This window comes from Schistocerca americana, chromosome 2 (assembly GCF_021461395.2).
Source record: "Schistocerca americana isolate TAMUIC-IGC-003095 chromosome 2, iqSchAmer2.1, whole genome shotgun sequence".
NCBI lineage: Eukaryota > Metazoa > Arthropoda > Insecta > Orthoptera > Acrididae > Schistocerca > Schistocerca americana.
Window position 1 is genome coordinate 275,273,828 of NC_060120.1, and position 23,697 is coordinate 275,297,524.

The 23,697-nt window shown below is 37.0% G+C and overlaps 1 protein-coding gene across 2 annotated transcripts in view; it reads left to right on the top strand.

Moving 5' to 3' along the window:
- Window positions 1-7,321: 7,321 nt before the first annotated feature.
- LOC124595297 (zinc finger protein 853-like) overlaps window positions 7,322-23,697 on the top strand; it is a 39,828-nt gene continuing 23,452 nt past the window's right edge. Inside the window, exons 1-3 of one of the 2 annotated variants that reach the window (XM_047133984.1) lie at window positions 7,344-7,428; window positions 7,538-7,569; window positions 7,669-7,725. The gene's annotated coding sequence lies outside the window, so the exon portion shown is untranslated. Of the gene's footprint in view, window positions 7,487-7,537; window positions 7,570-7,668; window positions 7,726-23,697 lie in introns of both variants that reach the window. The other variant, XM_047133983.1, reaches the window with a different exon arrangement.

The following is a 23,697-nucleotide window of genomic DNA, read 5'->3' on the forward strand; positions in this document are numbered from 1 at the left end:
AAAGCAAAGTGATTGGGCATTTGTTCTTAGTACACTGGATTTGGTTCTCCATTTACTATTCCCTAGCAACCATTTACTATTCCTGGCAGCAACCTTATGGCTGGTCTTCTCCCAATAATATCTGTGTGTCAGTGATGTGTTCAGCATGACAGCCAGGTATGTAAATTTTTCTGTATTTTCAGATTTCTGCCACTCCAGGTGATGCTTAGCTTTCTGTTTCCCCATTTTGAGCAAAGGTGGAAAGAGCTAACTTGTCTTTGAGGGGTTTGGTTTGAGGAAGTTCTCTAGATAATACTTAGACATTAACTTTTATGCATTTTCCAGTTTCATCTTTACTTTTTCAAATCTCTTTCTTTGCACAGTAATAGCCAGATCAACAGCAAACAAGAAATTGGCACTACTATCACATGTTGGTTGACCATCTGTGTACAGAATAAAAAAAAGGAAGACCGGAGCACTGTCCTGATTGTGGGTATTCTTTTGTTGGCTCCATCTACTTTTCCTGCCCTCCAGCGTTACATACATCTGTCTGTTTTATAACAGAGATTTAGTATTTTTATGGATTGATAGGCTTTTATTGTGTTGTACAGTTTTCTTATGAGCATTCTGTGTTTGACAGTGTCATATGCAGAACTTAAATCTGCCAGAGTTGCACCTGCTGTTTGTTTGTTTTCGAGCTCTTTTTCTATGCGATCTGAAAGGGACAGGATTTGATTGATACACGATTTCGATGTCTGAATCCGTCCTATTGAGAGTGAGTTTTTGGTCTGAGATATTTTCTATATGATTTTAAATTATTTGTTCACACGTGACATACAGATTGCATAGGAGCGCTATTTGGGAGGGGCGATGGTGGGGTAGTTCTTCTGTTGGGCTGCATCTTTACCAAGTCTCAGTAGCACTACTATCTTTAATATCCTCGACATCTTTGAAATTTTGTGCATTTTTAAACAGTGATTAAAGAGTTGTAAATTACATTGTTTGGCTCTTAGGCCAAGCTGTTTTATTTGTTCCATACACACATCGTCGACTCCAGTTGCTTTTTCGTTCGTCACTGAACACAGTCCATGACAAAGCACTTTTACAGTAAATGAAGTTTCATTCTCAGCTCTTTCACCTAATAATTTTGCTCCTGATACATCGTGTTACATTTCCCATTAGTAGAATGCATCTTTCAGCAATATGGTATGCACTACTAAAAAGACGAACTGAACTTTATGGTCGCCAACATGATTAGGAACTAGTTAAAGAGCTGGAGGGCCTGATATCGCTGCCAGTGACCGAGCAGTCATAGCAAAGCTTTAAAGGCACAGTAATAAAGTGCGTATCAGTGCTGAAAGAACAACGTATGCAACACATCGTACTTGAGGACACCATCCGAATTAGAAACTCCTCAGAACTATTGTGGCACCTGCATAATATGGTGGTTCAGAATCTTTTTCCAGGAGGCGCGTTACGCACGAATTGACTCACCCACTTTCCATCAACGACGCGTATCGGTTTGACGTTATGTGACAGTTGACCGTTATCGATTTTATCAGAGAAAGCGGACGCAGTTTTCCATTTTTTCCCCTACCGCAATAGTTGCGGTAAAAAGGCTCAATTCCGGATGCTCTTTGCATGGTGATGTTATAGAAAGCAACACGCTGGAAGTTCAGACTGATTTCGGTATTTTAGAAGAGGATATCACTGTCTACCGTCTCACAAATGGTTTTCAGCCTGCACAACAATAACAGAATATGAAGGGTGACAAAAGTCACAGTTCCACGTGGTGCTGGTATCACGTCGAAGTGCAAACAACTGTCCTGTTACCCAAACACCAAAAGCGAATGATAGAAATGTTTTCGGATGCAAACGAAAGTTCAGTTGCCCTGCATACACTAAATGAAAACAAGTGTATGACACAATTCCGCCTCCTCATGACGTGCATATCCACAAGTATCAAGTGCCACAATAAAGTGTGTCTTTATTAAAGAGACAGTGAACAGCACTGAACAATTATTGGCAATGGTTCAGACATTAGCACTGTGACCTCACCGTGCACTAGGCCTACACATTATCAGCAGAGATGCACACTAGAAGCTGTGAATGATACAATCATTCCCATCTTCAGTGAACCTTATCACACAAATATATGGCAATGGGCTTTTACAGTCCCCACATCTATCACCCTATCTTAGGAGTGGAGTTTTTAAACAATTTCCAGCTTCTTGTGGAAGTACATATTCGTCAGCTAATCAGGATGGCTTTACAACGGTGAACCTCTGCAACAAATATAACCACCGCTGCTAGTTAGGACAACGGTACATTTCAACAACTCCTACGGAGCTTCCAAGACTCAATCACACCAGATATACCCTGAAAGGAAGCGCAGCATTCAACAGTGCACTACATTCGGATAATTCCTGAACAGCCTGTTTCTGGCCGTGTCTGCTGCTTAGCACCAGAACGTTATACTGCAGCGAAGCAGCACGTGATTGGACACAGGTGTTATATAGAGATGGGAGAGCCACTGAGCTGCACCGCTTCATTTGATGAGTAAAAAAGACGTTGCCTATCGACCTTGAGGCCATGTTAGGGCTCTGAATGCTACGACTGTCGCAAATCATTATGCCATTCCTAATATTCTTTATGTGTGACAAGGCTTATATCCTATTTCCAATCGCCCCCATTGACATTTCTAAGCCGGCGCTCATTACCTATATCCGGTAATTTAAATTCCACTTTATGCATTTTGGATGTGCAAGGCAGCCCAGACGTGGCAGCACTTTATATGTGAAGTTCTGAGAGGTCTGAATTTTTGTTTCACGTATATAGACGACATCCTGGTTTCTTCATGTGATGAGCAAGACCACAAGGAGCATTTGCAGATGGTATTTCAGTATCTCCAGCAATGCTGTGTCTTCCTTAACACAAACACAAGGGTACATTAGGGAAACCATCTACTAAATTTTTAGGATATGAAGTGTCAGTACAGTGTGTCAAACCACTCCCAGACCGTGTTTAGACAGTTTTGAATATGCTTCAGCCAAAAACTTACAAAAGCTAAGACGTTTCGTAAGCGTGGTAAACTTTTACCAACGACATTTACCAAATTTTTCACAAATCCAAATCCTTCTCAATGCCGTCGCTACACCACCAGCAAACGATTGTCACCATGGGCACAAACAAAGTCAGAAGCCTTCAACAGACTTAGGGATGCGTTGGCAGTGGCTACTTGCTCTTTTATCGAAGTCACTCTGCAGTGTTAACTTTAACAATAGTCCTTATTCCCTAACTAAATGGCCATCAGTGGATTGGGACCTTTGCAGCTATGAGCATTGTTTTCTCATAAAGGTACAAAGGCTGAAACCCTTCGGTCGGCAATGGACTGATAGTTACTGGCAATGTACGAAGTAGTGAAACACTTCTGCAGTGAACTTGAAGCATGGACATTCGCCGTCTTCATGGGTCACTGATATCTCAACATGGATTTTTAGAAAATTAGTAAGCAAAGCCCGTCTCGCCATATAAGACGTTTAGAGTATATAGGACAGTTTACTACAGACATTCGCCATATAAAATGGTAAAAACAACGTTGTCACATATTGCCTCTCGCTGATATGCGTGCAATCAGCGGAGTGTCATGTCCAGACATCGCTGACACTCAGTGCATGGATCCAGAACTACAAATGCTGTTGAACAGTGGTAATTCCAATTACAGATTTAAGGAAATCTTTGTTCAGGCACTGCAAGTCACCTTATTATGCTGCAGATCACAAGACCAACCACACCCATACATTCGCTCAACTCACTATGAGAAAATATATCACATTGTTCATGATCTTTGTCACCCTGACGTTCATGCTTCTTCAAGTATGATGACTCTATGTTTTCATGGCCAGGAGCAATTAAACAGTGCCGCAAGCTGGCAAGAGCTTGTTTACACTGCAAGCAAAACAAAGTCGGTCAGTACATATTCACACCTATTGGACATATAGTCACCCCAGCAACAAGATTTACATGTGGGCACCTCGACATTGTTGGACCACTCTCTTACGCCATTATTACCGATATTTTGGTAGAAACCGTGGCTGAAGAGTTTGTTCACATGTGGATTGGCAAATTTGGAGTTCCAGCTACAATGACTGCGGACTGTAATCGTCAATTTGATTGCTCACTTTTTATGGAACCCAAAAATTATGTGTAACCTCACGCCTCAAGACTAGAGGTGCAACCCTGCAAGTAACAGAATGTGGAATGGTCACATAGAACACTCAAAGCAGCGCTCATGTACCATAATAGTACATGGAGTGATGCACTGCTTGTCGTACTACTCAGACTGAGAACTGCTATTAAAACATACATTGATGTGGCCCCGAGCCAACTTGTTTACAGAGAGCAAATTCATGTTCCAGCAGACGTCACATAGAGCCATGAGGTTACAACTTCCCTGGTCCACACTGCAAGAGTTTGCATGGACACGGCAGCACGCAATGCAGTGGCTCATTCCAGCAGCACCAGCCTGTCATGGCACCAACTGAACATTTTTTTTATAATGACCTTCACAACTATTTGCACATGTGGTTATGATTTGATGCGGTCAAACCACCGTTGTGTCCTCCATACATAGGATCATATCCAGCATTACAACACAGCTTGCATCCCATCATAATACTGCAAGATGCCAAGGCCACAACAGTGCCTGTTGAGAGAGTTAAGCCTGCTTATGTCACAGAGGAGGAGTGTCCAGAGACGACATATGCAGCTTTTCCAAAACAAACAATCCTCAGAGAAGAACACCACTGCAGCTTCACCATATCAGGCCATCAATGATACTGTGCCATTAGCAATACCTGCAACATACAACTCACCGACTTCCAAAGATCAATCCCCACCAAGTTTTGTTATTCGAACAGGCTCGAAAATTAAACATTCCAACCAGTACATGCTGGGCGCCTCACTCATTCACCCAGCACAGACTTACGTCCGATAGACAGAAGCGTAAGAGACTCTACTAACTACTTTTTCACCAGCCTCAGCATCCACCTCCCACTATTGTATTTCATCTACAGCGTCAAGACCTTCTGATGGTATGTTCACTTGAGCAGGATGGAAGATGCTCTCCAAATTCCCGTCTATTCCCGGCGGCCCCAGATTCTGCAAGCAGACTCTTTGGTCAGCAATAGCCGCATGTTACCCCACTTTCGCAGATATTCTGGGCTCGACTGGTAACGGCACTCTAAAGCAGGAACGGTACAGTTATGATCTACCCTGGGCAGCATTGGACAGCTGGTCGCTCACTGTCTTACTCTAAAGAAAAAGGGAGGGGGATAAAGTATCTTACATCGTTACTGTTGATCAGCTCTCCTTACTTTAGGACAAAACGAATAATTACAGGGCCAATAAAACCACAATCACTCTTTTAAGACACCCTGTATAACTGTAGGCAAATGTATTCTACCTGATTCACACTTGGCTATGAGAAGAGAAATATACAAACTCGTCGGTTATTTCTGTAACAAAGTCCTATCACAGGATCTCACTCAAAAACGCGTGGAATTGTAATCATATTTTAAGGCTGTTAGTGGCATACAAATTAGTATATATATATATATATATATATATATATATATATATATATATATATATATATCACTTGTTGGCTGGCAATGGTGCACAGTCACTTTAAAGAAACTTCTAAAGAAACAGAGACTACTGCGTAAGTGGCGTAAAACAAAGTACATGACTATACATAGAGAGATGCCGAATGAAGCGCATTTGGTAGTTACGACAGCAATGCATGAATCTTGAATTACTGCTGTAGCAGACTACTATCGAAAGATCTTTCACAAAACCAAAAGAAATTCTGGTCGTATGCAAATCCATAAACTCATTCAAGCACTTGGACATAACGCTTAGTAGGAACATTAAGTGGCGCGATCACTTAGCTCAGTAGCAGGTAAAGCAGTTGGCAGACTTCAGGTTATTGGTAGAATTCTATGAAAATGCAATCAGTCTACATAAAAATTGCATACAAATCACTGGTGCAATCCATCTTAGAATATTGCTCTAGTCTGTGGGACCCACACCAAATAGGACTAGCAGGGGATATCGAACGTATACAGAGAAGGGCAGTACACGAATGGTCACAGGTTTGTTTGAAGACTGGGAGAGTGTCACTGAAATTTTGAAGAGACTGAAATGGCAGACTCTTGAAGAGTATACCCAGAAAGTCTACTAATAATGTTTAAGGAACTGGCTCTAAATGATTGCTCTGGGAATTTACTACAAATCCCACCACAATGCTCCCATAAGGATCGTGAGGACCAGGTTACATTAATTACTTCAAGCACAGTGGCATTTAAACAGCCACTCTTTCTGTGCTCCTCACTTGAATGGAACGGGAAAAGCCCTAATAATTGGCGAAGTGGGATGTACCCTCTGCCATACACTTCACAGTGGTTTGTAGAGTATAAGTGTAGATGTGGACTGGCATAGATGATGATAATATGAAAGTGAAAGTCAGTACGTTGTTCATAGTGAATGGAGGAACTTCATGGCTGTACTAAAACACAGGATATATTAGAATAATGGTAAACGGTTACACCTGATGAAAGGTCTTTAGTCATTTAAAAAATGATTACGTCCAACTCTGACTCACCTTCAACTAATTTACATCAAGTTTTAATACTTAACGCGAATTGTTCCCATTTGGTTTCAGTATTGGTGGATTTACTTGGTATGTTACTCATTTCCGATATTACACTCTTCAGTGCACAGCAATAGGCCGCAAATTGCTGATACCAGTCATAAAGAAACACAGCGTCCTGATCATCTACGGCTTGTTTGTTTTCGACATTTTGTCCTTCCTTAGCGACTCGCGGATTGTATTTGAAGGAAACTCGAAGAAATAGTAGTATTCACAGTAATTTAATGGTGATACACATATTTTAACTACAGGTTAGCCTGTAAGTGTAGGTATAGAGATAACCAATCGCTGTGTCGTAGTAGTGATAACAGTTATTTATTGATCTATAAATGTTTCTTATTATGCGATAATATTTAAAAATTGTATGTGTATTGATTGTCAATTGCATGTCTATGTTTTTTAATGGAATCATAGATGTGACATTTGTTCTTCATTTTAAAATCCTCAGTCCTGATTTTTAGACGCTTTTTCTACGAAATGAGGCGTTTTCCAGGCTCGTTGTTCTACTGCTACTACAGTTACAAACCAAACAGTATACCTCGTCTTCGAAATTTGGAAAGTAAGATATTGTATATCGATACTTGTATCCGAAAGAACAATCGCTGAATGTCGATAAGAAAACAACGCAATATCGTGAAGCACAGCAGGTGTTTTCGTTTTCGTGTTTGTTGTCAGTTTCCGAAATTTGAGTGTATCAAAGTATTGTTTGTCTTTGTGACTGGAGATTCAACATGAATGTAATCATCAGTACTTTTAAGAGGCACTGAAATTTGTAGTGAACTCCAGATTAGTTGTGTAAGTGGTTAATACTTGTGGTTTTAATGCCATCTTGTGACCCTATTTTAGGAGACAACGGATTAACTTGTGGCTGCAAAACAGTTATGTGATGTGAAGTATTAAATTGTTTTCCCGTGTGTGATGGACTGCGCGATTGTTCTGCATGACTACGAAACGTAACATATGTAATCTTATTTCAGGTGACGATGTGGGAGCGCAATGGCAGTGAAATTGTAGAGAGCTGTTCTTATTTTGAGGTAAGTAGGTCTCCGTGAATACGCGTATCCAAACCGGTAGAAGTGGTGATTATGTCTGTGGTAAAAATGTTATAGTCAATTCATATAAGTTATTTGTTGGTTTACTTTAATTTTTCTTTCCTAATTTCGAATTACTAATATATGGTTTATGGCTGTTATCTTACAAGTTTTGTGAAAAATAGTTCAAAAAAACAAGTTCAGTTTCATTTCATCGTTTGAAAGTGATATTAAACGAAAATAACCATAAACATAAATATTTTCCGTGAAATCTTTAAAATTTTAATTTGCGTAATATATTGTTAATGGCCTTTCGCAGGAAATTAAAGACATTAACTTGTCTCATATTTTAGCAAAGCTGCTTGTAACCACGTCAACACGTTATCTCTTAAATTTGCTTAATACGTACGTTCTTGTGCAAAAACATTTAATGCACGAAATACTGCTGTTCTGTCACTTAAAGGGTCGCATGTTTTGTGTGGCAGCTATTCATGTGGACCTTTTTTATTTTTTATACATAGTTGAAGATTTATCTGTAAACTGTCATAATGACAGTTGATCAGTAGCTTAGCTTACAGTAAATTAATGCAATTGGCATAGTTGATTTTAAGGATAAAATATGCAGCACACTGATATTTACCTTGTTATATTTTTTGTATGTGAATAGACTGTTGCATTGTGGAGATCAGATAAACAAAATGCACAGGAGGCATTAGAGAATAGCCATATAGCACAAAACTGTAGAAAAAAGGAATTTTTATGATTTCTGTTAATATTTGGTAAGGTTTTTTTAAATTTTTTGATGAAAGGTGATTGATTGGCAAAATAGTGTACAAACTTCACAAATGCAGTGATTGTATTTGTTTACATGATGGCATGTGATATGAACTTTGTCATGAAAGAGAGAAAATACGTGTTTCATAAATGAGGAATGTGCAAGTACAAGGCATTTCATCAAGCTTACCTGTACATATTTTACCTCCAGAGTGTTCAGCCAAATTTTTGAATGAAACAGAGTTTGTTTAATAGTGGTGGTTGGCACTGAACGTAGACAAATGGTGGCAGTAGCAAGTGTATAGAATGAATTGTTGTGGTGACAGATTGATCTTATTGTAGCTTGAGATTGTGGGTAAATTGGAAGTTGACAGCTGGTTTGTTGTGGGTTTCTGAAAACAAATGAGAAAATACTAGAAGCAGCTAGGCTGTTGTTTTTGAACAGTTTTAAGTAGCAGTTCAGAAGACAGTAATGTTTAGAGATTACAGTCACTTCAAGGACAGTTGCTATGTAGTTGACATCATCAGTCAAAGCAAGTTTCCTGTAGTGGTCAATGTATAACATAACATACAGAAGCATCAGAATAAAAGATTACAAACATTTGTACAATTCAGGTTTATTTTATGAGGCAAATTTGAAGGGCAATACTGTGTTGTGTATTAATAAACTTTATTACAGTGAGCAACAGTGTTTTATCAAAGATCCCTGTAGTTTTGTGTTAAATATGGGCACTGGAACAGTTTTAATTTCTTATGGTATGATCATATTTAATGTGATGTTAAGTTACACTTTTATGGTAGAACGATGAATTGGAAAACTGGTGAATATTTGGTTAGTTATTTGGTAACTCACTGTTTTATTTTTGTCTTTCATTTGCAAAAGTTTGAATTTTGCCTTGCAGATGTATACCGAAAGTGATTACAGAGCAACTTTCAGTTGATTATCTTACTTTTGCAGCATGATTGTGAAGTGCATTGTTTCATGTGTCTTTAGGTTTTGGAAATTCATAGGTGTTTTGTGTCATTTATGTTCGGTATACTGATAGTTAATTAATATGATTAACTTGAAATCTCATATGGTCTTATTATCTTTTAACTGAGTATGTTATTTCCTCTTTTAGCCTTAATGCCTTGAATTATTCAGAATTGTTATTGGATGGGCAATTTTTTTTCCATACCACTGTGTATTGTTCAGCTTTATGTATATTATTTTATGGTATCTTTCTTATTTAGAGTAATGAAAGAAATCTACACCATTATAATCTTGATTGCAAATCTGATTTTTGTCCCTGTTTACATTTGCATGCTGAAAGAAAGTGTGGTGTACAACTCATAAAGTTCTGTGTTAAAAAAAATACAGTGTGCACTACATCTTGAATATAGAAACTACTGAATTTCTGTAATAACTAACTCTTATTAATTTCACATTAAGTTTGTTTTAAATCCAGTTACTGAATAACTTGATCGGCTATATTAAAACCTTAATGCTGAATGTCACGAATGCATATCATATGAATTCTGTGCTAATAATAGGAAGGTTAACTGTTTTGGAGCACCAGTGCCAATCAGCAGACTGTCTTAAAGCTTCTACTTTGAAGCAGTGTCTAAGAAAAGTATGACTATAAAACCATGGTGATTCATGAGTACTATATTCTGGAATTGTGCACATTGCCTGGTGAGATTGGTTTTCCACTGCCTCTTTCATTGGAATCTGTTATCATTGATAACAATATATGGCATTTGCTGCAGGTGGTATGCATACTCTACTCTTTTGTGTGGTGGATAACAAGTGACAGTCTGTTGAATTAAAGGATGCAGGGTACAGGGTAGCTGATATGGTACCTGATTTTTATGCTTTGTGAACACACTGACCACGTATGAATTACAGATAAAGTATTAATTGTGTTTAATGTATGGTTGATATCTGATAATCCATTTCAAACCATGGAAACTCCAGGTAGAAATATCAACAATGTAGGAAAAGATAGATTGCTGCTTGCTGTAAAGAAGACATGTCAGGTTGCAGAGAGGCACGATTAAAAGACACTCGCGTAAAGCTTTCGGCCACAGCCTTTGTCAGTAAACACACACACACACTTGCCAGCTTCAGAATCTGGACGTGTCTTCTGTACGGTAAATAGCAATCTATCTTTTCCATCATTGTTGATAGTCCATTTATGTATATCGAGATCACTGCTATTGTTGAGTAGATGTAAAAAGATCTCTGCCAGCTTGCTGCTCTGCTGCTAGCTTTCAGCAAATGGGTGCTGGTGAGAAACAACAGTTATCTTCGAAGCTATGTCAGCAGCTCTTGACCTTGCAGTTAGCATTGCTGATTCTCGATCATGGCACTACTGATTCGATTCAAGGCTGGGATGAGAATATTCTCGATTTGGTCTGGGTGTGCATGCAGTCCTCCTCAATATTATTGACACGCATGTCGCCAAAGTAGTGTTAAATGAAAAGACTTGTACCAGGTGACTAAATATCTCAGATGGGATCTCCATGGCCAAAGAATGCCCTACCCACATTTCACATTTTTTAAATGGAGCTGCGACAACAAAGGGGTTGCCATAGAAATGTTTACAAATTCGCATCAGTTGAATGGTTAAGAATGGCGCAAGAAGCTGCTGCAACCAGCCGACTGCAATTGTCATCTTCTTACACTGACTCATTTGTAATCCTATATTGTGCTTCTGTGACACATTTCAGGTCACTTTTGCTTCACTTAAACATTTGCCGTCTACTGTAACATACAGGACTTATCAGTCAAAAAATCTTTAAACCAATCACATCTGTGAAGAATCTCCATGTGATCATATCTTTCTTATTAAGCGACATCGTGGTACAGTGGTGATTCGTTTAGAGACCAATGTTAATTTGACACATTTGGATTTTAGGTACTTTGATGATGTGGAACAGTGGAGACTTGGTTATCCGGACCCCAGATTTGCAATTACGTACTAGAGAGCCCATAATTTATAAACACCAAAAAAAAAGGGAATGGTAGAACACTGAAATATTCATTGATTGGTATGACAATATTTTTATCTATTAAGTAAAAAAAAATTCAAAATGTAATTGGTAAACAAGGAAGTGTCCTATTGTTACTGGATAAGGTGCCAACCTGTCCTTTATCTGAACTGTTAGACAGAGAATAAGGGGTGTTTACACAAAAATTCGTGTCTCCTAATGTGACATCCTTTCTACGACCAGTGGGTCAAGGAGTTACTGAAAAATTAAAACAGTTTCATAGAAAACAACTTTTATGTAGATTGTAATTGTTGATGAAGATAATGTTGAAGTCTTTTTGTCATTATTCAAGCGATTGAATTTAAAGGAGTTCTCTTACACGGTTTTAGATGCGTGGGATTTGATTGAAATGAAGATGTTGAACGAAACTCAGAACAGAATTTCAAAACGGGAGCACGAAAATTCAAAATGATATGGATTAGTCTGTTGTTGATGACATAAGTGAGCTAACGTCAAACATGCAAATATGCCAGGAATGTGATGCCTAAGATATGGAAGACTGACTCACTTGTGACAGTAATGATCAAGGTTTTCAAATCATGTCAGATGACAAAATTGTTGAAAACATACTGCAGGCAAACAAACAGTAGGAAAACCAAGAAGATGAAACAGAAGAAGACCATCTCATGCGAAAATATTTCAAGCCCTGGATACAGTTTTCAAAAGGTTCATAAAAGAACAGAGTATGATACTGGGAGTTTACTATAATTAAAACAAATTTGTGGTGTAGCAGCAATGAAGAGAAGTAGTTATTTACATCAGATAATAATTGTCTAATTTTTTAAACTACACCGACTGTCCTATGTGGCTTTTGTTGGCCAATACATAATTAAGGTTGCAGTATTTTAGTAATTTTAAGAAATTTACCTACATATGAAAATGTGTTTCTAATCTTTTAATGAATATTGCTTTTTTATTTTAATAAGTTTAATTTGTTTTTGTTGTTTTAAATAAACACCTAACATTACCCTGTGTACTAATCTGAGAAAGATAACCATACATTGGTGACAGATTACCTCTGTAGAGTTAACAATGCAAAAAATACTTTTCTTCATAAATTCGGTACCTGGATTTTCGATTATCCGAATGACAAACGATTAGTGACTAAAGTGTTACCTTCAGCAGCAAATACTTTTTTCCCATGGCTAAAATATTGAGAAATTCATTGTTGTGTATTAGGAGGTTATATGTCCTAATATGCTACCCTGGGATGTTCGTACATTAATGTAATTCATCTTCGATAAGGATAGGAAAATATAATTCCATCAGATTAATGTATTGTGGTTCTGGCAAGTGTTTCACTAAAAGTTTAGCCATATTTGAAGTTTTGTTATCTCTACCTATATTTCAGATATGATCTGAGCTGGTAGAGCAACACGTGTCAATCTGAATGATCTCAGCTTATTGAGTAGCATCTTGGAAGACAGCAGTTCAAACACTGTGTGGCCATCCAGTTTTATGTTTTCCATAGTCTCCGGGAATCAATTGTGTCAGGTGCTTACTTTGAAAAGGAAATGGTCAAATGCCTCTCCCGTTCTTTCCAATTGATGTGTGACCGCTGTCTCTAATATCATCTGCATCACTCTGCGTGAAACCCTAATATTCACTTTTTTCCCTTCCTCACTTTTTTTTGTTAAAGATACTTCTGTGGTTTTTACATCTTGTTTCAGCTCAGAATCTGATACTTCGTGTAGATGTGCTAAATTTTGGATTTTCGTTTTCTCATTTTTATACTGTTTTTCTGACTTCAAGTTCTGCAGGTGGGAATAATATCATTCTGTTTAGTGCTTAATTATTTAAAAGTGTCATATCTGTTTGTGGATCTTTGGTTGCAGTTTACTTGCAATAACAATAACTGAATTTTCCAGCTGTGCTTTGCATAACACAAAAAAATAGTACATTTGTTTGGAACATCCTTTCTTGTGTGCTAGTCTTGCAAGGTATGCAAGAGAATTTCTCTGAAGTTTGAGAAGTGGAAAAGTTGAAGAATTTTCACAAACAGATTAGATTTCACCATTTCCTTAACATGATCATTTTTTGTTCGCTTCTGGACCCTTTCTAAAACTGATAACAGCAGAGTTATCACTTCAGAGGGACTTGATAGTATGTGAACAAATTAAGAGTTAAAATTTCAATTAAGAAATAGGCATTAAGATTTTTGGCTTCTAAGGTAGTATATCTTCCTTTATGAATTACACCAAAGGAGGTTTCATTGTATTCCCATCATCATATCTAGTCGTACGATAATTTAACACAGTTAGAAATTCACTAACAAAGAAGGGGAACACATTTTAAGTATGAAGTGTGGCGATATAAGATTTGGTGATGGCCAAAATGATTGGGGGGGGGGGGGGGGGGGAACTGAGGAGTTGTACTGGGTACCGAAACCAGGTCCTTCCGCATCGAAGGGTACTTACCATTGAAGAGTACACCAGTATTGTGCAGTCTTTTAATAATCAAGTAATTTAAAAATCAGTCTTGTAGTTCATCAGTATTTGATATAGAATACTTTACCTGAGAAGGAGACTTGTTGCTGGAACCAAAAAGTTGGAAACTGTGTAACATTATTTTATTTCAAGGACGGAAGTCACTCTTGTTTTCTTGTCTCTGGACAAAACCGCTCTTGTATATATGCCACTGTGCCAGCTAATTGCCAATTGATAGAGAGCTACCAATCATCAGTGGGCTTGGAAAGTCATAAAAATGGTCACATATACCCTCTTCCTGTTCTTACTGTAAGCTAGTGATATTTTAGGGCCAGTAAATATTTAAAACAGAGACTGATGCTCTTAGGACACAAGTAGAGTTGATCATGTGACCAGTGACTGTGAGGCAGTTGGAACAGCAATGACCTAGCAAAACAGTTCATGATGATAGGGATCCTCCACAATATCCCATCACTATAAAGAAACTGTGAAGAAACACTGCTGTATAATGGGTGTAAAACAAAGTGTACCACAATAAATAGAGAGCTGCTGAAGGAAACGTTTTTGACTGAATGAAGCTTTCGATGACTACTGCAGCCATAAGATCTCTCACAAAATCGAAAGCAGTACTCATTGTAACAGTTGTACCGTTAGTGATAGCGAAGCTAGTGTCCAAACACTGATGGATGAGATGAACTGAAATTGAAGGTAACAAACCAAATGAAGAAATGTTGAAATCCATTTTCAAATGTTCCTTTACAAGTAGTAGTATGGGCATAACTTAATTCTCATACCACTGCAAAGGTGAGTAAAACAGGGCAGTAGCATTGGGAAACAGCTGAAATTGTTAAAAGTGAGCAAAGCTGTATGGCTGGATTAGATCTCTATCAGATTAGGTAATGAATATGCTGTTGAGTTAGACCATCTTTTAACAATAATATAGTATAGATCCCTAGAACAAAGAATCATGCCCAGTGGCTGGAAGAATGCACAGGTCGCAGAAGTGTTCTACAAAAACACTGTCCAAATCCTGGACACCCATTTGTTATAGAATCTTACAACAAATCCTGAGTGCAAATGTAATGACATATATTTAACAGAATAATCTCCTACATGCAAACCAGCATGAATTCTGAAAATATCAGTCATGTGACTGAATTACATGGATCAAGGCAGTCATATAAATGCAGTATTTCTTGACTTTCGAAAAGTGCATGACTCGGTATCAAATGTACACTTATTACTGAAAATATAGTTGTATGGGATATCAAGTGAAGTTTGTGACTGGACTGAAGTTTTCTTGGCAGAGGGAATGCAGTGGAGAGTCATTGATAGATGTAGAAGTAACTTTAGAGGCATCGAAGGAAGTGTGTTGAAACTCTTGCTGTTGACATTGTGTATTAATGATCTTGCAGGCAATATTAATACTAACCTCAAGCTTTTTGAAGATAACACATTTATCTATAATGAGGTACTGCCTAAAAAAGCTCCACAAATATGCAGTGAGGTCTTCATAAGGTTTCAAAGTTGTGAAAAGATTTGCAACCTGCTTTAAATGTTCAGAAATGTTAAATTTTTCACTTCACAAAACAAAACAACATAGTATTCTATGACTACAATATCAGTGAGTCACAGTTGAAATCAATCAACTCGTGCAAATACCTGGGTCATAGATAAAGGAGGTCACAAATAGTAGTTCATAGGTAGAATATTAGGAAAATGCAATTGGTGTATAAAGAAGATTGCTTACAAAACAAATGTTCAATCCATCATAGAATACTGCTCGAATGTGTAGGATTGTAACAAATAGAACTAACAGGGGATATTGAACACATGTGAAGAAGGGCAGTACAATTGGTCACAGGTTTGTTTGATTCATGGTTAAGCGTCATGGAGACGTGAAAGAACGTAACTGGCAAATGCTTGAGGATGGGTATAAATGATACTGTGAAAACATTTTTAGTAAGTTTCAAGAACCATTACATGTCACTCCTGCAGGGATTGTGATGATGAGACTGTATTAGTCTGTTGTACTACTGTCTTCTAAAATAATTTGCTTTGCCTACTGTGTGAAGCTCTCTGTAAAGTGAAATGACGGTACTACTAGAAGGATTTTAATGAAATTAATTGGATCTGATAAAGTCAGTGGTTAGACGATGAAATCTGTTGTTATAACTGGAAAATTCAAGTTAAAACATGGGAAGCCATAATTAGACAAGTAATAACAACTTATTTGCACAAACATTAAAACCTCAAGTGTCTCACAATTTCAATATTCCCATCTTGAGACATAGTCTTTTGAACTACATTTGTATAATCAAAATGTCTTTTGTTAAGATACTTGCCACTTGTTCCTTGGAGCTGATATCCACATGTCTTTCATTGTAACACATACCATCATCAATTGTCCTTTTAATATATAAAAGAATTTTACTTTAGAGTTATGTTGGTTTATTTTGATGCATACTAAAGTAGTTAACTGATGTCTGATTCTGTTGCTGTCATTATAAGTATCACACAACCTACCAGTTCTCTGCATGGATTGTTTTCAACTATGTCTCCACAAGTGTGTTCACTGGGTTTGACTTCCATCAGTGCCTTACAGGGTTATAGTCTTCCGTGTTAATACTTTTGGTAAGTTTTGAAGATAAACACTTTGACTAAGAAACATTTTTGCCACTGGTTCTCTGTACATCAATTCTGAGATAGAAGTTTGGACCACCAAGTTCTCACATTCAAAGTTTTGTTTTTAACTTATTCTTAATATCAGCGAATTTACTTCTAGAGTTCCCAGCAATTAGAATGTCATCCGTATCAATCAGCAAATAAGTATTGGAACCTTTGTGTTTTTCAACTTTGGGTTGTTGAAAACCAGTTGTGTTAGAAAACTGTCAAATGTAGAATTCCAAGTTCCTGGTGTCTGCTTGTATCCACGTAAAGCTTTATTGTGTTTACATATCGGCTGTGGCATGTAAAACCGGCCTGTTGTGCACATCGATAATGTTTCAGTGCATGTGCGCTTGTCTATAATAATGTAAAACGATAAAAGCCATCCAGTCGCACTCGTACTAACCATTTCCTCTGATGTACTGACACTGTTGGGAACTTTGTTGTTGTATAAGGGAGCTGCAGTCACAGCCAGTGAAAGTTGTCAAAACCAATTGAGAAAAAGGCCGCATTATGTGAAGCCGAGTTAATGTGTGTGTGTGTGTGCGTGTGTGTGTGCGTGCGCGCGCGCCATACTTGTTACCTGAGCATATTGCCGTTGTTGAAGCATTTTTTCGCACAGGATCTCGTGTGAAAACAAAAATTTGTTTCAGGAGAAACTTCCAGCACGTTCTGGTCAGCAAAAAGCACCATACATGAATTGATTGAAAAATGGGAACATACAGGATTGGTTCAAACTGCTCCCAGGAACAGATCACCACCTGTCAGCACACCTAAATTAAAGAGGCTGGTGCAGGAGATAATGACGAGAAGTCCTTGTAAGTCAGCCAGGAGACTGAGTCAACAGGTTCATGCAAGTGAGAGAAGTTGCAGACCGAGCGAGGTGGTGCGGTGGTAGCACACTGGACTCGCCTTCGGGAGGACAACGGTTCAATCCCGCGTCCAGCCATCCTGATTTAGGTTTTCCGTGATTTCCCTAAATCGCTCCAGGCAAATGCTGGGATGGTTCCTTTCATAGGGCACGGCCGACTTCCTTCCCTAATCTGATGAGATTGATGACCTCACTGTTTGGTCTGTTCCCCCCAAAACAACCCAACAACCAACAGAAGTTGCAGACGTGTTTTAAGGGGACTCAAGTTAAAAGCGTACTGGATAAGTCTTGTGCAAGAACTGAATGAGCCTGACCTGCAGAAGAGAATGGATTTCTCTTCATAGTTGTTGAGGGATGTTGCCAGTGTTGTTTTGGACCCACTAAGGCTCATCATGACTGACAAGGCATGGTTCCACCTGTCTGGGCACATAAATTCCCAAAACATTCGGTATTGGTCAACAGAAAATCTTCACACGATCCACCTGGTACCCTTACATGATGAGAAAATTGGTGTTTGGTGTGCCATTTCCACCACATGCATCAAGGGGCCCACATTCTTTGAGATGACAGTGAACAGTGATGTGTATTTAGGAATCCTGTAGGAGTTTTATTCAAACTTGACAGAAGAGGAGTGTCATTTATGTTTGTTCATGTGTTGACTTTATGGGCCGGTTTTACGTGCCGCACTCTGTACAGTTCCCTCCTTATTGCGTTTACGTACAATCCCCTCCTAATTCTTAACTCTTGGAGGCACTTTGATATTAGTTTCTTTAGTTAACTCTCCATGTGGGATAGCATTTTGTACGTCCAATTGTTCCATAAAAATATCTCGTTCATTCATCACACACAATCCAATGAGTCAAGCAACTAGAGTGTATGTCTCTTTGTAGTCATATGTGTTTACCTTTACACAGCCTGTAATAACTAAACATGCATTAATACTTTTCATTATTTCCAGATGCATCTCTTTTTACTTTTAACACCATTTGCTGTTAATAGCCCTTTTATTTATTGGGAATAGCACAGAAGTCCTGGTTCTTTTGGGAAACTGAGGTCCAATTCTTCCTTTATTGCTTTTGTCCATTCTTCCTCACCATGCCGATCCTTCACATGCTCAAACTTCTGCAGTCAGTGTCAACACTCTGTAGTCATCCAGGTATCTGCATATTGTTCTATTATTGTGAACAGTTAGTTCAGGAGTTTACGTGCTTGATGTATAATGTTGAACAAATAGGAAGCATCATGTCAGATCCAGGGGTTAGACCACATTGTCATTGTAGCAAGACTGGATCCCATAACATTATAATCCACCAAAAACAGACGCAAAATATATCTATTAAAAGAAAGAAGAAAACTTCCAAACTAACTACGTATGTGTATACCAAATACAGCTTAAATTCAAAGAAGCAGCATTGATAACACTTAGGAGATTTATGTCTTGTAAATTAATAAGAGATGGTACTGATCCTCCATGGTACACTGAACAGCAGCAGGGTCAGTCCATGTGAAGTGATCCAATTAGGGTTGCTTGACCATTTTTCAATATTTTGATTTTTTTATATGTGATAGCCCTATAACAAAGAAGTTCAGGACAGATTAAAAAAAAAAATTACCTTGCACCATTATTGAATGGCCCCCATTTTTATTTGTAAGTGCACGACAGTTTATCAGCGTTAATTTGAATATCTTTGCACTGGGTCAAGTTACAACATTGCAGTTGACATGATTTCTGAGAAAACTCTGCTCTACAGCATTGTTTATTACCCAAAATACTTTAAATTCAAAAATAACCAGTCAAAATGGCCTCCAAAGTTTGGTATTGAAAATTTAGAAAATAAATTTTCCCAAAAGTAACAGCCAAGGAATGATTTACAAGAGTGTATTTTTGTCCTCTGGATAGATATCATAAATTACTAACCTTATATAGAGCAAGAACAGTGACAAATGTTTCCTTAATTTTTATAAGTTTTTGAAATTTGAAAATCTTTATTTTCTGTAAAGTTTGGGGCTGGTTATCTCTGGTGGGACTGAACATAAAAATTTGATTTTTGTACATTTTGTACACCTATATGATAGCAAAGTACTGTAAAAATTTCAGCATTGATATTTGACTGTGAACAAAGATACAAATTTTTGAAAATGATGAAATAATTGATCTTATGGTTGTTGCCTCTTTAAATGTTTCGTTGTAATAAAATTTAGTTGTAACCTATATTTAGTTAACACTATCATCCTATACTTAGTTAGTATTATTTATTTTGATAGTAAAATATTACACAATAAGAGCTTTTGTTTTAGTTCTATGTTGAAAAAATTATCAGTTTACATGTAGGTTTATTCTCAATTAAGTAGCACATTATTAAAAGTTCAAAATGTTAAAAGTAAAATAGTAAACATGTGAAATTTCTCTGTTGTTGAGAAGGCTACAGTTTTGCGCATGAGTTTAGTCCCCAAGATAAGTGTGTACAGGAGCTCTGTGGACAGAGTTACAAGTCTGCGCAGAAGCCCAGTAGTCAGTGACAAGTCCGTACGTCAACTGCATACCTCCACTACATTTGCTGGGTGTGGCATTGTTGTAGTCAGTCTGTTCAAAAACCTCTGTTAGACTGGATGTATATACTTAATTAAGAGTGTAGAATATTTTGTGTGCTTTTGTCATGAATGTAATTTTTAATTAACTAAAATAATTTTAAAATTTAATAATACATAAATTTGAGAGACTAATTGGAATGCAATAAAGTGGACGAACAATGCTCTGTTGGACATATAGTAAGGGAAGTGTGTCACGAAACAGTTTATGGTTCAGTTTCAAAAAACTTAAAAAATGTTAATGACTTTGATGAAGATAGACAAACTTTGTTTAAATTATGAGTAGGTGCTTCTGTATCAGCTGTTTGTATCACGAGAAAAAATATATTCTGAAGTACAATCACATTTTTGGAAAAGAAATGCTCTGATTCACTCAAAGTTCATAAAAAGCCAGTTACTAAAGGTTTGAGGGAAATAAAACTTAAACATTTGTCCTTGTAAAGTGTGAATAAAACGGCTTCTTGAGTGAAACTTAATGTGATTTCTGGAAATTCCCTGTGCACAAATTGTTACTCAAAAATGTATATCGTGAATCCAGAACAAGAATCATGTAACCTTGTTAATGACATTTGTATTACTAATGAGGAAGCTATTAGCAAATTGTTCTTATTTAGAGGTATCTCCTGCTTCGAAAGAAAGAAAATTGAGTAGCGGAAAAAGAAAAGCAGCTATTGAAAGCAAGGTACAGTGAATTTCAGACAAAATTAGAAAATACATAGAATCATGCCTTAGTAATACAGATGCAACAGTATTTCTAAAAAAGAAGAAAACCTATCTCCATAATCTCCTGTCACTGAATATTTGAGATTAATTTAGAAATTAATAAGTAAGTATTCAATGACTCTTAAAGAAGAAAAAGTTAAAATTTTAAGTTTGCTCCCTGACTCATGGTCAAGAGAAAAAAATGGTTCACGAGTTCACCATTTCTGATTGTTTGGTTAGATTAACCCAAAAATTAGTGAAAGAGCAAGGCATTCTTCAAGTTTTAGGAAAGAAGAAAGGATTAAGTGTAAGTGAAGAAATAACTGAAAAGATTCAGCAGTTTTTTTGAAGGTGACAAAAACAGTAGAATGTGCACAGGTAACAAAGACAGCGAAAGAGATGTTATAAATGGAGTTAAAGTAGCAAAGCAGAAATGACTAGGGCTGTCAGATTTAAATGAACTTTATGTAGCTTTCAAAAATGCTCATACTGAATGCAGAATTGGAAGGTAAAAATTTTTGTTGCCTTTGCCCTAAGTGGCTTATTTTGGCCAGCTCCTCAGGAACACAATCCTTATGTGTTTGTTTATATCATCAAAATTTCTGGCTGATGGCTGCAGGTGCTAAGCTTATTGATGTTAACTACTAAGAGTTACTAGATTTAATGCCCTGTGACACTAACAATTATGGCTGCTTGATGAGTGCATGTGATGAATGCCATAGTAAAGAAACTGCTCTTGAATTGTTTAAGAAGTCTAAGGAGGAAATGCCCAACAATGTTAACTTCAAACAGTGGGTCACAACCGACAGGTTTGAAATGATAACAGTGGTTAAATCTCAGGAAGAGTGATTTGAATCTGTAATTGATAATTTAGAAAAATCTCAAAAATCACCACTATGTTTCTGAAATACAATGAAGTTTTTTAAGGCTAAAGAAGCATGATTTTACGGAACTGAATGCATAATCGTAGCTGATTTTGCAGAAAACTTTAAATTTGTGGTTCAGTATGAAATACAAAATTGGGTCAGTGACCAGGCAACGGTGTGCCCATGTGTTCTGTACTTCAGAAATGAAAAAGACGAAGTTTGCTATTCTTCAATTTGCATTCTAAGTGACTACTTCGGAACACAACACTTTAGTTGTCCTTGTGTTTCAAAAGTATGTAACAAATTACATAAAAGAAACGTTGACCAAGGCTGAGAAGCTCATCTACTTTTCAGATGGAAGTGGTAGTCAGTACAAGAACAAGAAAAAATTTTCAAATCTTTGCAACCACAAAGTAGAGTTTGGGTTGGAAGCCAAATGGCACTTTTTTACCTCTTGCCATGGTAAAAATGCATGCGATGCAGTAGGAGATACAACAAAATGTGATGTGAGTAACGCCAGCCTACAAAGGAAGACCACAGACCAAATTCTTACAGTAGAGGATATGTATGCGTATTGCAAGCATAATATTAAAGGCATCACCTATTTTTTCATCAAGAAATAAGAGGTAGTTCTTCACATCAAAACAACACTTCAAACCAGAGTTGAAAAATGTATAGCAATAAAAGGGACAAAGCAATTCCACCAATTCCTTGGCATGCAGAAAATGTATTTCGATGCTATGTAACATCAGTAAAACTATGTATCTGTCTTTAACATTGAATGACATAGTGGCATGTGTGTATGATGGACAGTGGTGGCTAGCACAGGTTGAAAGAGTTAGTTTGGGAAACAGTGATGTTTTTGTGCGTTTTTACAACCCTGCTAATCCAAGAGCATCATTCAATAAATCTATTAGTGATAAATCTTCTAGGGACAAAGTTTGGATACCAGTGAAGAATGTGTCAAGGAAGCTTTCTGTGTGAACTTATGACAGCAGTTGGGACGTCTTATTCTATATCACTAAAGCTGTCTGAAGAAATAAGTGTTCTTATCCATCACTACTAGGATTAGGAAGCATTGTATCTCAAAAGTGTGTTAATTGAAAAAATTATTTTAAATTTGTCAAGGTAATATAAGTGTTTAGTTCAGTAATTTTTCAAGTCTTTGCATATAATTCAGTACCTTAACTTCAATAATAATTTATTACATCTAACCAACATCACGGATGAATTAGGCAACAGCCGTAAGATCAGTTGTAGTGTAATGTGAACATTTCCTCATTTTCAGAAATTCATATCTTTGTTCACAGTCAAATAGCAATGTTGAAATTTTACAGTACTTTGCTATCATATATGTGTAAAAAATGTGCAAAAACAAATTTTTATGTACAGTCCCACCAGATATCTCTGGTGCTCTTGCCACAAACTTTACAAAAAATAAAGATTTTTTTGAATTTCAAAAATTCATATAAAAAATTGAGGGAACATTTGTCAGTGTTCTTGCTCTATGTAAGGCAAACTAGAGAAAGAAACACACTCTGATAAGTCATTCCTTAGTTGTTATTTTTGGGTCTCCAAAAGTGGATTTTCTAAATTTTCAGTACCAAACTTTGGAGATCATTTCAACTGGTTATTTTTGAATTAGAGTATTTTGGGTAATAAACAGTGTTGTAGAGGAGACTTTTCTAAGAACAATCATGTCAATTGCAATACTGTAACTTAACCCAGTGCTGAGATATTCAAATTAATGCTAATATCTCCAAATTGAAAAAGGGTCGTGTGCTTACAATTGAATTGCGGCTATTCAATAACGGCACAAGGAAATTTTTTTAAAAAAACTTCTCTATTATAAGGTAATCAGATATAAAAAATTGAAATAATTAAAAATGGTCAAGCAAACAACGTAATTTTCATTGGATCACTTCATTTGGATTGACATAGCAATCAAAAAAGAATGCCAAATTTAAAAGAAAGTAAAATATTCAAGACTGATGATATTTCACTGAAGCTCAAAACTTGGTTGGCCTTTAATAATTTCCACAACAAA